The 11,849-nt window shown below is 31.0% G+C and overlaps 1 non-coding gene across 1 annotated transcript; it reads left to right on the top strand.

Annotated features, from left to right (window-relative positions):
- Nucleotides 1-9,184: 9,184 nt before the first annotated feature.
- On the top strand, nt 9,185-9,257 carry TRNAE-CUC (transfer RNA glutamic acid (anticodon CUC)). The gene has a single exon. It is a non-coding gene; the product is annotated as a tRNA-Glu (tRNA).
- The last annotated feature ends 2,592 nt before the right edge of the window (nt 9,258-11,849 follow it).

Raw genomic sequence — 11,849 nt, 5'->3', positions numbered from 1 at the left:
GAAGGACACTTGCATCTGTCATCGGTTGGATCCACCAACCGACAACAAGTTGAAAGATTGCATAGTGCCGGTGCAAGGTCATTCAATAAAGTTCGGGAAGTAATATTATTATATTCCATCACACACACATAGATACACGTTCACCATATTTAATATAATCAACTAATTATTAGGACGTGCTAATATAAGTTGTTTAATATTTTGAAAGGTAATGACGAACAAAAACAAGAAAAAGCCGACGAGACTCGAGGTGTGGTATAAATGTCATAGGAAAGTTGGATCCGATCCGGAAAATCCCGTCTACACTACACCGGCCGCCATGCGTATTGCGGTAATTTTTATGTACTTTTATGACCATTTTATGTGATTTTAAATGCATCTTTAATAAGTGAATTTATATGTATTTTCATGTAATTTTAAATGCATTTTTATGTTTTTTATATGCATTTTTATGTGATTTTAAATGCATATTTAATAAGTGAATTTATATGTATTTTCATGTGATTTTATATACATTTTTATGTGATTTTAAATGCATCTTTAATATGTGATTTTATATGTATTTAATGTGATTTTGTAATTGTCATTTATTTCTTGATTTTATGATGCATTTATCCTCTTTTTTTTTGCAATTTTAAAAATATTATAGGCATCTTAAGGGGCAAAGCCGTTCAAAGGCCCGGAAAATTATGGAAGATCACATTAAAGTGACGATAAAAAGGACTTTGAACGAGCTTAAGAAGAGGGTTGAGCGAAAAGCAAGGAGGAGGGCGTGGGCAAGTTGTCTTTGAAGCCGCCTTATTGGTCCGTTCCTTTTTGGAAGGACCTTTTGGAGTATTGGGAGAAGAACGAAGGACACTTGCATCTGTCATCGGTTGGATCCACCAACCGACAACAAGTTGAAAGATTGCATAGTGCCGGTGCAAGGTCATTCAATAAAGTTCGGGAAGTAATATTATTATATTCCATCACACACACATAGATACACGTTCACCATATTTAATATAATCAACTAATTATTAGGACGTGCTAATATAAGTTGTTTAATATTTTGAAAGGTAATGACGAACAAAAACAAGAAAAAGCCGACGAGACTCGAGGTGTGGTATAAATGTCATAGGAAAGTTGGATCCGATCCGGAAAATCCCGTCTACACTACACCGGCCGCCATGCGTATTGCGGTAATTTTTATGTACTTTTATGACCATTTTATGTGATTTTAAATGCATCTTTAATAAGTGAATTTATATGTATTTTCATGTAATTTTAAATGCATTTTTATGTTTTTTATATGCATTTTTATGTGATTTTAAATGCATATTTAATAAGTGAATTTATATGTATTTTCATGTGATTTTATATACATTTTTATGTGATTTTAAATGCATCTTTAATATGTGATTTTATATGTATTTAATGTGATTTTAAATGCATTTTTATGTGATTTTATATGCATTTTTATGTGATTTTAAATGCACCTTTAATATGTGATTTTATAAGTATTTTAATGTGGTTTTAAATGTATTTTAATGTGATTTTATATGCATATTTAATACGTGATTTTATATGTATTTTAATATGATTTTAAATGCATTTTTATGTGATTTTATATGCATTTTTATGTGATTTTAAATGAGGGTTAATATGTGATTTTATATGTATTTATGTGATTTTAAATGCATTTTTATATGTGATTTTATATGCATTTTTATGTGATTTTAAATGCATCCTTAATATGTGATTTTATATGTATTTATGTGATTTTAAATGCATTTTTATATGTGATTTTATATGTATTTTTATTTGATTTTAAATGCATCGTTAATTGTTTTAAATGAACTTGTAGGAACGATATGCCGCCATTCTCGAGCGCATGCCAGTGGAGGTTACACAAACGGGTGATCGGGATGAGCCATGAGATTGGTGGATGGAAGCGTTGGAGGTCCCCCAAGGTACAAAGCCGAAAAAGAATTATGTGGTGGGGGTCCCCAATGTTTGGGCCACCGATCTCTTGCCTACACTTGCTACCCGGTACCGAGATTCCACACGAAATGAAGCCGGCTCATCCTCATCCGCTCTGAGACAACGTGAAGCCATCCCCGACAATGTATATCTTGCCATCGTGAGGAATGTGCTTACAGAGATCCGTGCTAATCCAAATCGGTTTGCTCGCCAACTTTCCGATGCGGAAACAGCTACATTCGCACGTACCGCTCTCGAGGCCTCAGATCCATCCTCCGATCCTAGCCAAAGGTTGCAATGAAATAACCTTATCGGTGGCGAGATCATGCATATCGTGGGCTCCTTGATTGAAGATATCGTCCAAAAAACGGAAGCTCGTGTTGCGGAGGTATAATTTTTGACCTTCTTGTTTATTTATTGTTTTCATTCACATGTAAATTTTGTTTCTTCTTTTTAACTAGTTTAATTAAATTTATGTATCTAGGAAAACAATCGGCGTGCTATGGAAGTCGATAAGGATTACATGTCCGAGGATGAGACCTCCGATGATGAGGACTTTGATGATGGCGGCGGTGATGGCAGTGGATCGTCCGATGTTGATTTGTCAGATTAGTTTATATTGATCGGTTTTAAGACTATTGTAATTTGATGGTTATGGGATGTAATATAATATGTTGTGATGGTTTGATACTTTGTCGGTTATTTAGGATTGCTTATAATGATGTAATGATACGGTTTAATCCTCCGGTTATCGGAGTTTGTGAATGTTTGCGTTGGATTTAATTACTATGGTTTAATTATGAAATTTACTAGTTTTTGCGAATGATTTTGAGTAGTATAGTTTAATGATTATCACTGTTGTTTGTTTTGGTTGTTTGGTTGTGATTGGATTGGATTTGTGTATTGATTTGGTTTGGTATCCAGGGGCTGCAGAAAAACCTGCAATTTTTTTTAAAATCAAACCTTAAAACCAACCGACAATAGGCATAACCGACCACTTTTGACCATTACAAAACCCAGAAAACCGACCGTCAGGTGACATAACCGACCACCTTCTTCATAAAACCGACCGTCTTCTTTAGAGGGTGGTCGGTTTTAGGACGGTCGGTTATGACATTTAGGTTAGCTTCTGAAATAAAACCGACCGATGTGCACACTTTGACCACGGTCGGTTATGAGCTCCAGTCAACATTTTAAAAATAGACATAACCGACCACCTGCGGTCGGATATGACTCAGTGACGTGGCGACACGTGTGCACACGTGTTACCACGTGTACACAGTGACCCCACATTTTAGTAAAATGCCCAGTCAATTAATCGACCACTGTGTTGGTCGGTTATGAGGCTTAAACCCGACCAAAAGTCATAACCGACCAGGCTAAAACCGACCACGTCCTATGGTCGGTTATGACCCTTTTAACCGACCGTTTCGCCTCTTAACCGACCATTTTTTACGGTCGGTTTTGTCCTGTTTTCATGTAGTGCTAGTTAATATTGTAGGGGGTGACATTTTTTTAGATGAATGCATATATTATATATTTTATTTGCGAAAATAATAATAATATCCTTTTCAATGAAAAAATGTATAAATAAAAGGCAATCTATAGTGAATTATTAGTAAATGCCAAATGATTATAAATAATTATCTTGAGTTAAAGTAAAAATGTATATTAATTTTATCAATTTAAGTAAGTTATTAAATTTTAGAAAAAAAATTAGTAACCAAAGTATTTTATAAAATTATTAATTGTTTTAATAGCTAGTTTATACTACAACTAGCCTTAACTATAAAATACTATGAATATTAGTTTTCTTTTTGATAACTTGTGCAATATATTAGTTTTTAATAATTCAATTTCTAGGTTATTAATTTATTTTAAATTATATTTATATTTAATATTTAATATTCAATGAAAAAATTATTTAAGAATTTATTAATTAATATTGATATTTAAATTTAAATAAGTTTACATATAAATTAGGGTTTATGTGATTATTTTTTTTTGTTTATAATAAGTATATCATACTACTTATGTACTTGTAAGATTTTTTTTCCAACTCTAATTTACTATAATATTTTATAAATATAAATTATTATTATTTTATTTATTAAATTTATTATTTAATAATATACTTATTTTTTTTGGTTGGGCATATTTTTTTAATTTGATCAGGGTACAAAAAATCTGAGACATGAGGGTGTATATTAGGATTTAAATGCAGCGGGGCAACCAAAGAAGAAGACACATTAATCACTAGGCTAGAATCTAATCCCGCATATTATATTATATATTTTCAGTCAAGTCTCAAATTATCATAAAACATCCTCTATTTGATAGTCAGTTGTTCTGTATAGTCGTTTGATACGACAAACGTCAACAACTTATTATATTTAAACTTTTATATTTTTTATTTTAACAATTTTCATAGATTGAGGGATTGAGTCCCGTGAACAACATATTATATTATATTATTTATTTTTAGTCAAGTCTCAAATTATCACACAACATTTATTATTAGAATTTATTATATTCTTCAATTTATTTTTCAACTATTAAAAATATATATCAAAAAATAATAATTTAAATTTATAATTATATTATTAAAAATCATTCAAGTGTTAAAAACAATCTCTGCATCACAGGTGATAAGTCTGTACATGGATAAAACTAAAAAGGCTCATGATAGTAAACACATGGCAAGGCCAAGGCGAAGAAGGCCTACTAGGTTGGGAGTGTTGTGCGTACAGATATGTCATGTCATGGGACAATTTTCAAACTGATAACTGTATTTTTCATCTGGTATGTTAACTGTTAAGAATATAAGAGGCCCTGACGCTCTAAATCCTAATCCAGCCTAATCTGTCTAGCTATCACCAAGTGGCACAACAGAGAAACCATACAAGAATTGTTAAGAATACACACTACACATAACACATCCATGTTGACATATAGTGGTTTTTAATTGGACTCTTGTTCGGGCCTAATCACGGCAGATGGATCATTGAGCTGGACATGCAGTAGCTAGACTCCAAACCAACGCCTAATGAGGTCTACATGCAGATCCAATCCAACAACAAGTCCATTTCATGATAACTTATTACTCCTCCCCGTCCTTAGATATTTTTCGTATTTCTGTTAAACATATTTGTTAATATACACTTTTGATTGTTAATATCTTTTATTTCGTTTTAGTATTATATATAAAAACTTCATTGTATTAAAATACTCATAAATATGAATCCAAAAAGATCACCTATAACTATATTTGATTTTATAGTAGTCAATCGTTTATCATGAATAATATAAAAAGTCAAACCGGGAAACGTTTTTTGGGAAGGAGGGAGTAATACACCATTTTGAGTATTGTTAAAAAATAATATCACAGATTTTGAGTATCATTTCTTCTGGGAACGAGATTACGTCTGCTTTATACAGCTATACATTTTTTTGTTGTTTGAAAATTAGTGCTAACATATAGATACGCATTTACACTTTCGTATTTTTAGTCAATTTTTTCTCTAAAGAAAATAACGAATTGCCTAATTGGACTTAACTGATTGTAAAATGAAATATTTTAATGATTAAAATAAAAACTAAGTAATATTTTTTATGATTAAAATAAAATATTAATATTTATATTATTAATTTCAAAATTAAAAAGTGAACTCCAAATACATAGTTACGGGAGTTATACAAGTAAAATAATATATTATCTAATAGTAGGGTTATAAATTTTTTAATCAACTTTTGCAATGCCCATCGTACTAATACCGGTGGTACAAATACCAGTGAAAATATGTGATATAAAATCAAGCAAGCAACAATGCAGCCTGAATAGGCAAAGATAAAAATAGTAAACAATTTTATGTTACATGCGTAGAGAAAATTGCTTATACCAAACGCAAATTGCAATAATGTAAAAGTCGGTGGTTGGACAAGGGCATGCTTCTAAACATGTAATGAGCAAAGCAGCCCAACATGTGTACCTAAATATAGAACAACCATTTCATCTCTCACTTTTGTCAATTTGGGGTTACCTTTTCTTTAAGCTTCCTCCTTCCCCAACCCAATTCACAATCAGGATGGCTTTTTTGTGTTTCTTCTCCATTAGCCTTTTTTATAATATTTTTTTTATTTGACCACTCCGCATTGTTAGATTTATTCATCTCGGGGAATAACTAGTTTCTTTACACACAATGATGACCGTCGTCCGTCCACACACCTGTCAAAATGAATTTGATTTCCAAAAATCTAACCAAAATTTATATAAATCGAAATTCGATCCGAGATTCAAATCATATAATCTGATAATTATTCGAAAACCAAATTAAACCGATCTGAAAATTATCCGAACCAAAAAATTAACTGAAAATTATTTGAAATACTAGATCATATTAAAATTAGATCCAAACTGAATCACATGATATGAGCCGAATATCCTCCAGTTGTATCATAGTCCGAAAGTAGAACCAATCTGAAACCGATATGGATATCCAATTTGTCGGGTCTACTTCCATTCTTCAAAGAAATTCAATTTTGTTCATAATACAATTTATTAATTACTACTCCCTCGATTTCATTTTAAATATCGTTCAATTTTTCTGTACACGTTTTTAAATCCTTTAACCGTATAATTAAAATAATATTTTTTTAAAATTTTATTTTTTCAAATAAAAAATATATAAATTTAACTTCCGTTTATAAGAAGAAAAGACGACAATTTTAACTATACTGCAGTTTTGTAAAAAGCGAGAATCGGCTATATAGGCGGTGGAAGTACAATCCATGGATTAATCCCAGGATTAATCTCGTCATCAATCGCAATTAATTTAATATTATATATATATAAATATTAATATATGTAATTATTTTATTATTTTGATTATACATATACAATTAGTATATATATTTATACAAATAAATTTAAAATATGTAATATTATTTGAGAAAAAAATAATTTTTAAGATATATCTTATGAATTGGGTCAATTTGAGATAAAAAAAAAATTAAAAAAGTTTATTTTTAATCATTTAAAAAAGTAATTATGTATACGACAATAATTTTTTTTACAAATTTACATTTTTTATTAAAGAGACCGATTTTTGATCGATTAATCCGATTTTTAATTGATTAACCTGATGTTTTTCAAATATTTTTCAATTATTGACCTATTTTCATAAAAAAAATTGACAAAATTTTCCCCTAATCAATTTATTTTTTTATCTAACAACGACTGATTAATTTTGATTAATTACAGACTTTCAGAACACTGCAGAAAAGTCAAGTTACCGATAAAAAGGGGAAATGAGGGAGTAAAAACGCTTATATGAATATGAATCCAAAATCAGTTGCTAGAGTTTGTTTTATTGCGCATTAAGACGTCATGTTGTAAACGTAAGCCTCATCACAATCTCAACTACAGAATAAACTTTGCATATTTTATTCACAGAGGTGAGAGGTCCTTTGTTGTCTTCCCTATAAACAAAAGAATAACTTCTGTTTTACCAAAAAGCTAGGTAGAAATATGAGCAAAGAGAAGAGCCATGAAGAAGATCACGAAGAAAAAGAAATGGAGGAGTTCTACGCTTTAGTTAAAAGCTACCGCAATGAGCGCGATCACAGGATGCAAGAACTGAATGAAATGGAGACGATGAACAAGAAGAGTAAGTGTAACGATGATAAAATTAGTTCTGGCTGGATGCCCTCGTTTGAATGGGAAGATTTTAAGCAAGAAAATGTGGAGCTTCTACAAAAGTCGCTACGAATGGTACCTCCTGCAGCTGCTGCAGCTCATAATAATAATAATCCGAACTGTACTGCTTCTGGTAGTGTTAGTGATTCGCAAGGCAAGAAAGAAGAAGATGGTTCAGACTTGGACCTTAAGCTTAGCCTTTAGTATTCTCCAGATCTTTGTATATTGTTAATGTTGAATTTGTTTGCTTTACTACATGTCATTAATCTATAATGTATTTAAACAATTTCAGTTCTGAACTTGATTATGATATTTAACTGCATGATTCTTGTAGCCTATTTTCTTTAATCATTTACCTATGCACTCTCCAAAGCCATAACTGAGAGCTCTAAACTCAGAAACAAATACTAAAAATAGTGGTCTATTGGATTATACCATGGTCACACTGAATAAACATGTGCAGACAAAGCTTGGCAGATGCACGTTTGTCACCAACTTTAACTTATTACTCCTGTCTCTCCCATTTGTTTACACTTTCCTTTCTTGATGTGTACATTTCAAAACTTTCCAAAAATAGTAAAGTTTTTATAATTTTTAAAATAACTACATCCACTATTTTTCTCCATTATACTCACTTTATACATATAATACTAATCGGTCCTATTACTTTACTCACTGTTTTAACTTTCCTCCACTATTTTATCATTTTTCTTAAACTCCGTGCTCAATTCAAATATAAACATTTGGGAGGGATGAAGAGAGTACATATTTACAGTAATTGTGACGCTGGATAAGCAACCAAACCAGCTCATGAGATTTCTATGTAACTATAGGGAAAGAGATTTGTAAAATCTGATTGCTATTCACTGAATATAATACCGTAAATCTTGAAGAGATTCTCATTAAAATTTTCTATTTTTTTGTGAGAATAATTTTTATATTTTAAAAAATTTCGAAGGCAAAAAGTGAGTTGAAAGAAGAGGTAAAATTATAACAAAAACGTCACGGAAGATGACATTATGTACGTGTTTGGAAATATTAAAATAAGTAATTTATTACTTCAAATTTATTTTAAAAATCATCGATTTTATCAATTAATTACCTGATTAGTTGTTAAAAGTTAAGCTATAGATTCAATTTTAGAATCCGAGTAATTAATGCATATTTTTCTTAAACTAACATATCAAGTTTCATAAATTCAATATTATTATATATTTTTAAATATATCCTGATTGGTATTCCGATTAATCACTACGAAATGTTTCTACGGACTAATCCCGATTTCCATATTTTAGAATATTGCTTAAAATGAATAAGTCCCTTTAATACTCCCTTGACTCCTAACCTCTAAAATACAATAGTAATTAGAATCCCCTCGAGTCCTAAACCCTAATATACAATATTAATTAGTTGATTAATCATTTAAGCTACAAATTACAATATATTATTATCGTACCTTTTGTTTTGCGCAGCTAAAGTACAGCTATTCCGTTATTATGAAGTTTATATAATAAATCCACTCGGCAATCCGTTGTAGTCTAGTTGGTAAGGATATTCGGCTCTCACCCGAAAGACCCGGGTTCAAGTCCCGGCAACGGAATTATTTTTTGCCAAGTTTTATCCCTTCTTAATAAGAATGAGCCTTCGGTCCGGTTCGGTTATTAACCGGAAACTGAATTGTTAAATTTTTACTGACCGAACCGAACTTATATATAAATCGAACCGAAAACTGGACCCAAATATTTCGGTTAATTCGGTTTGGTTTATAAAAACCGAAATATTCTAAAACAATCTATTTCTGACTTTCCGGAGAAAACAAATGAAGTCCCATCTTTGGTTCTTATTTCTTACAAGTTACAACCACTTTGAAATTATTATTTTTTTTAAAAAGTAAGATAAATTAAAGACCATTATATTAATTTGATTAAAAATACATTAAGTTTTAGTTTATAAACTAAAATATGTAGTTCATGTTGTCAGACTTCGGTAGTTCAGATTTAGCAAATCTGTTGGAATTGGAAGAATCTTTTATACTTAGAAGAATCAAATCGGTGATGACATGAATCTACTGCAAGTCGGCAAGCAACGGGTCTGTGTTTGGGATTTAACATTATATTTATTATATTATATTATATATAAAAAATAATTTAATATATATATATATATAATTCGGTTAAAACCGAACCAATATTTTGGAAAACCGAATCGAACCGAATTTATTTCGGTTCAAACCGAAAAACCGAAATAACCGAAATTTTAGAAAAAAATCAAACCGAACCAAATTTGTCCGGTTCGGTTCGGTTTTACTCGGTCCTGCTTCTTAGACTTATACAGCGTTTCACTGTCTGTAATTTTGTAAAAAAATTGTTTCCACGTGTTTCCCAAGTTTGAGAAAAATACACAAAAGCTAGTACTATAACTGTATTAAAGACTTGGCCATTTCTAATTTTCTACCCAAAGTTGGGAATATTTGGACCACACATGTTACGTTAGCAGCACCTACGTCATTGTATATGATCATCAATTAGCCAACTAATTCCAGCTTGACTATAACAAAGATGGCCAGTTTTAGTCTTTTTCTTAAACTCAAGAAATATTATATATAAATCATCAATTGGTGACCGAATCATAAGAAACAAGCACTATCACATAATTTTGTCTGCACGGCATGACTAGTTATCATCCAAAAAACTCAAGTCTGCAGAAAAGCATAAAAAATTTCATGGAAAGTCCGGAGGAGATTCGAGAGTTAAATAAAGAAGAACCGATCAATAATGATGTTGATGAGGACGACGAGGAGGAGAAAATTGAGACGTTCTTTGCGTTGGTTAGAGGGTTCCAAGAAGCACGAAATCGTAGGAGAAACGAGCTCAAACAAATTGAGACGAGGAGTAACAAGAAATCGAGGAGTTCTGGGGAAGATTGTCGTAACTCTGGCTGGGTTCCAGTGTTCCAGTGGGAAGATTTTACGCATGAGAATGATAGTAGAAAGCATCCGCATCCACTAGTCTTTCATACCGGCCATGCTACTTTAGTTGCTAGTATGGATAAGGTTAAAGACAAGAAGATGGAAGGAGACCAAAATGAAGGGGAGTTAGATTTAACTCTTGCACTGTGATCTTGTGTGTTGTTTAAGTATTTAGTGCATGTTCATCAACTCAACATTTGATTGCTAGTTGTGTAATATGGCTGAATCTGCAACACATATATGTCTAATTAATTATGATTTGTTTGGGTAATACTCCCTCCATTACCTGAATTCTTTATATCAAAGGACGGAGAATTGGCACGCATTTTAAGATTTCCGTAAAACATAGTTTACTAAATAATTTTAAATATTTTTTAATTTAAATAAAAATATAATATTGAAATTTATATACAGAAAAAATAATTACAAAAATAAATTATAAAACCATATTTTATAATAAGTTTAAAATACGTGTGAAGTATGAAAAAAATAATATGGGAAGAATCGTGGGACGGAGGGACTAGTTGTAGTTGACACTTGCCAACATAAACAGTAAGTCTTTGCTCTGGTGTCTGCAGATTCCTCACCTTTAAAGTGCTCTGCAATCTCCATATTATTTAGGTTGGTAACATTTTTGAAGTGTGGTAAATAATATGCGATAACAAATTTATTGAATTTTAAATAATCTTAATTATTTGTTTGTAATCATAATAGTGGCAGATAGATGAGCGTAGCAAGAGAAGTCATTATTAATTTACATGGAATTGTCTTGGGTTGTTTGGTTACTTTGCAGGAGGGGTGATGACTTTTATCTGCACACGAAATGCTTATTTTCGTTGTTCAAGTTTCGTGTGGGACTCCGCTAGGCTGTTTTTCTTTAAATAGTAAAAAGTGCTTTTCACCGGCAAATGACTCTCACAAAAAAATAATAATATATATTAATTTTATATAGTACTACTGTTTTTTGAAATCATGTCTAGTAACTTCATAATATGATATATCAATATACTACATAAATTATAAGGAATGAAATGTACAGGGGATGGCGTTAAAGCAAGTAATTTGCAGTGGCTAGTATATAGCGGGCAGCTGCCGCACTGAATTTATAATTTTTCTAATATATATATAAGAATAATTTTCTAAAAAAATATAGTGTAAAATTTATTTAAATTCCTGACTACGTCAAACCTTATAAGGTTGAACATTCAAATAATGTTAAATATG

Source organism: Apium graveolens, chromosome 9 (assembly GCF_009905375.1).
Source record: "Apium graveolens cultivar Ventura chromosome 9, ASM990537v1, whole genome shotgun sequence".
Lineage (NCBI taxonomy): Eukaryota > Viridiplantae > Streptophyta > Magnoliopsida > Apiales > Apiaceae > Apium > Apium graveolens.
The sequence above is the reverse complement of the archived record's forward strand: the minus strand, read 5'-3'. Positions and strand labels throughout refer to the sequence as shown.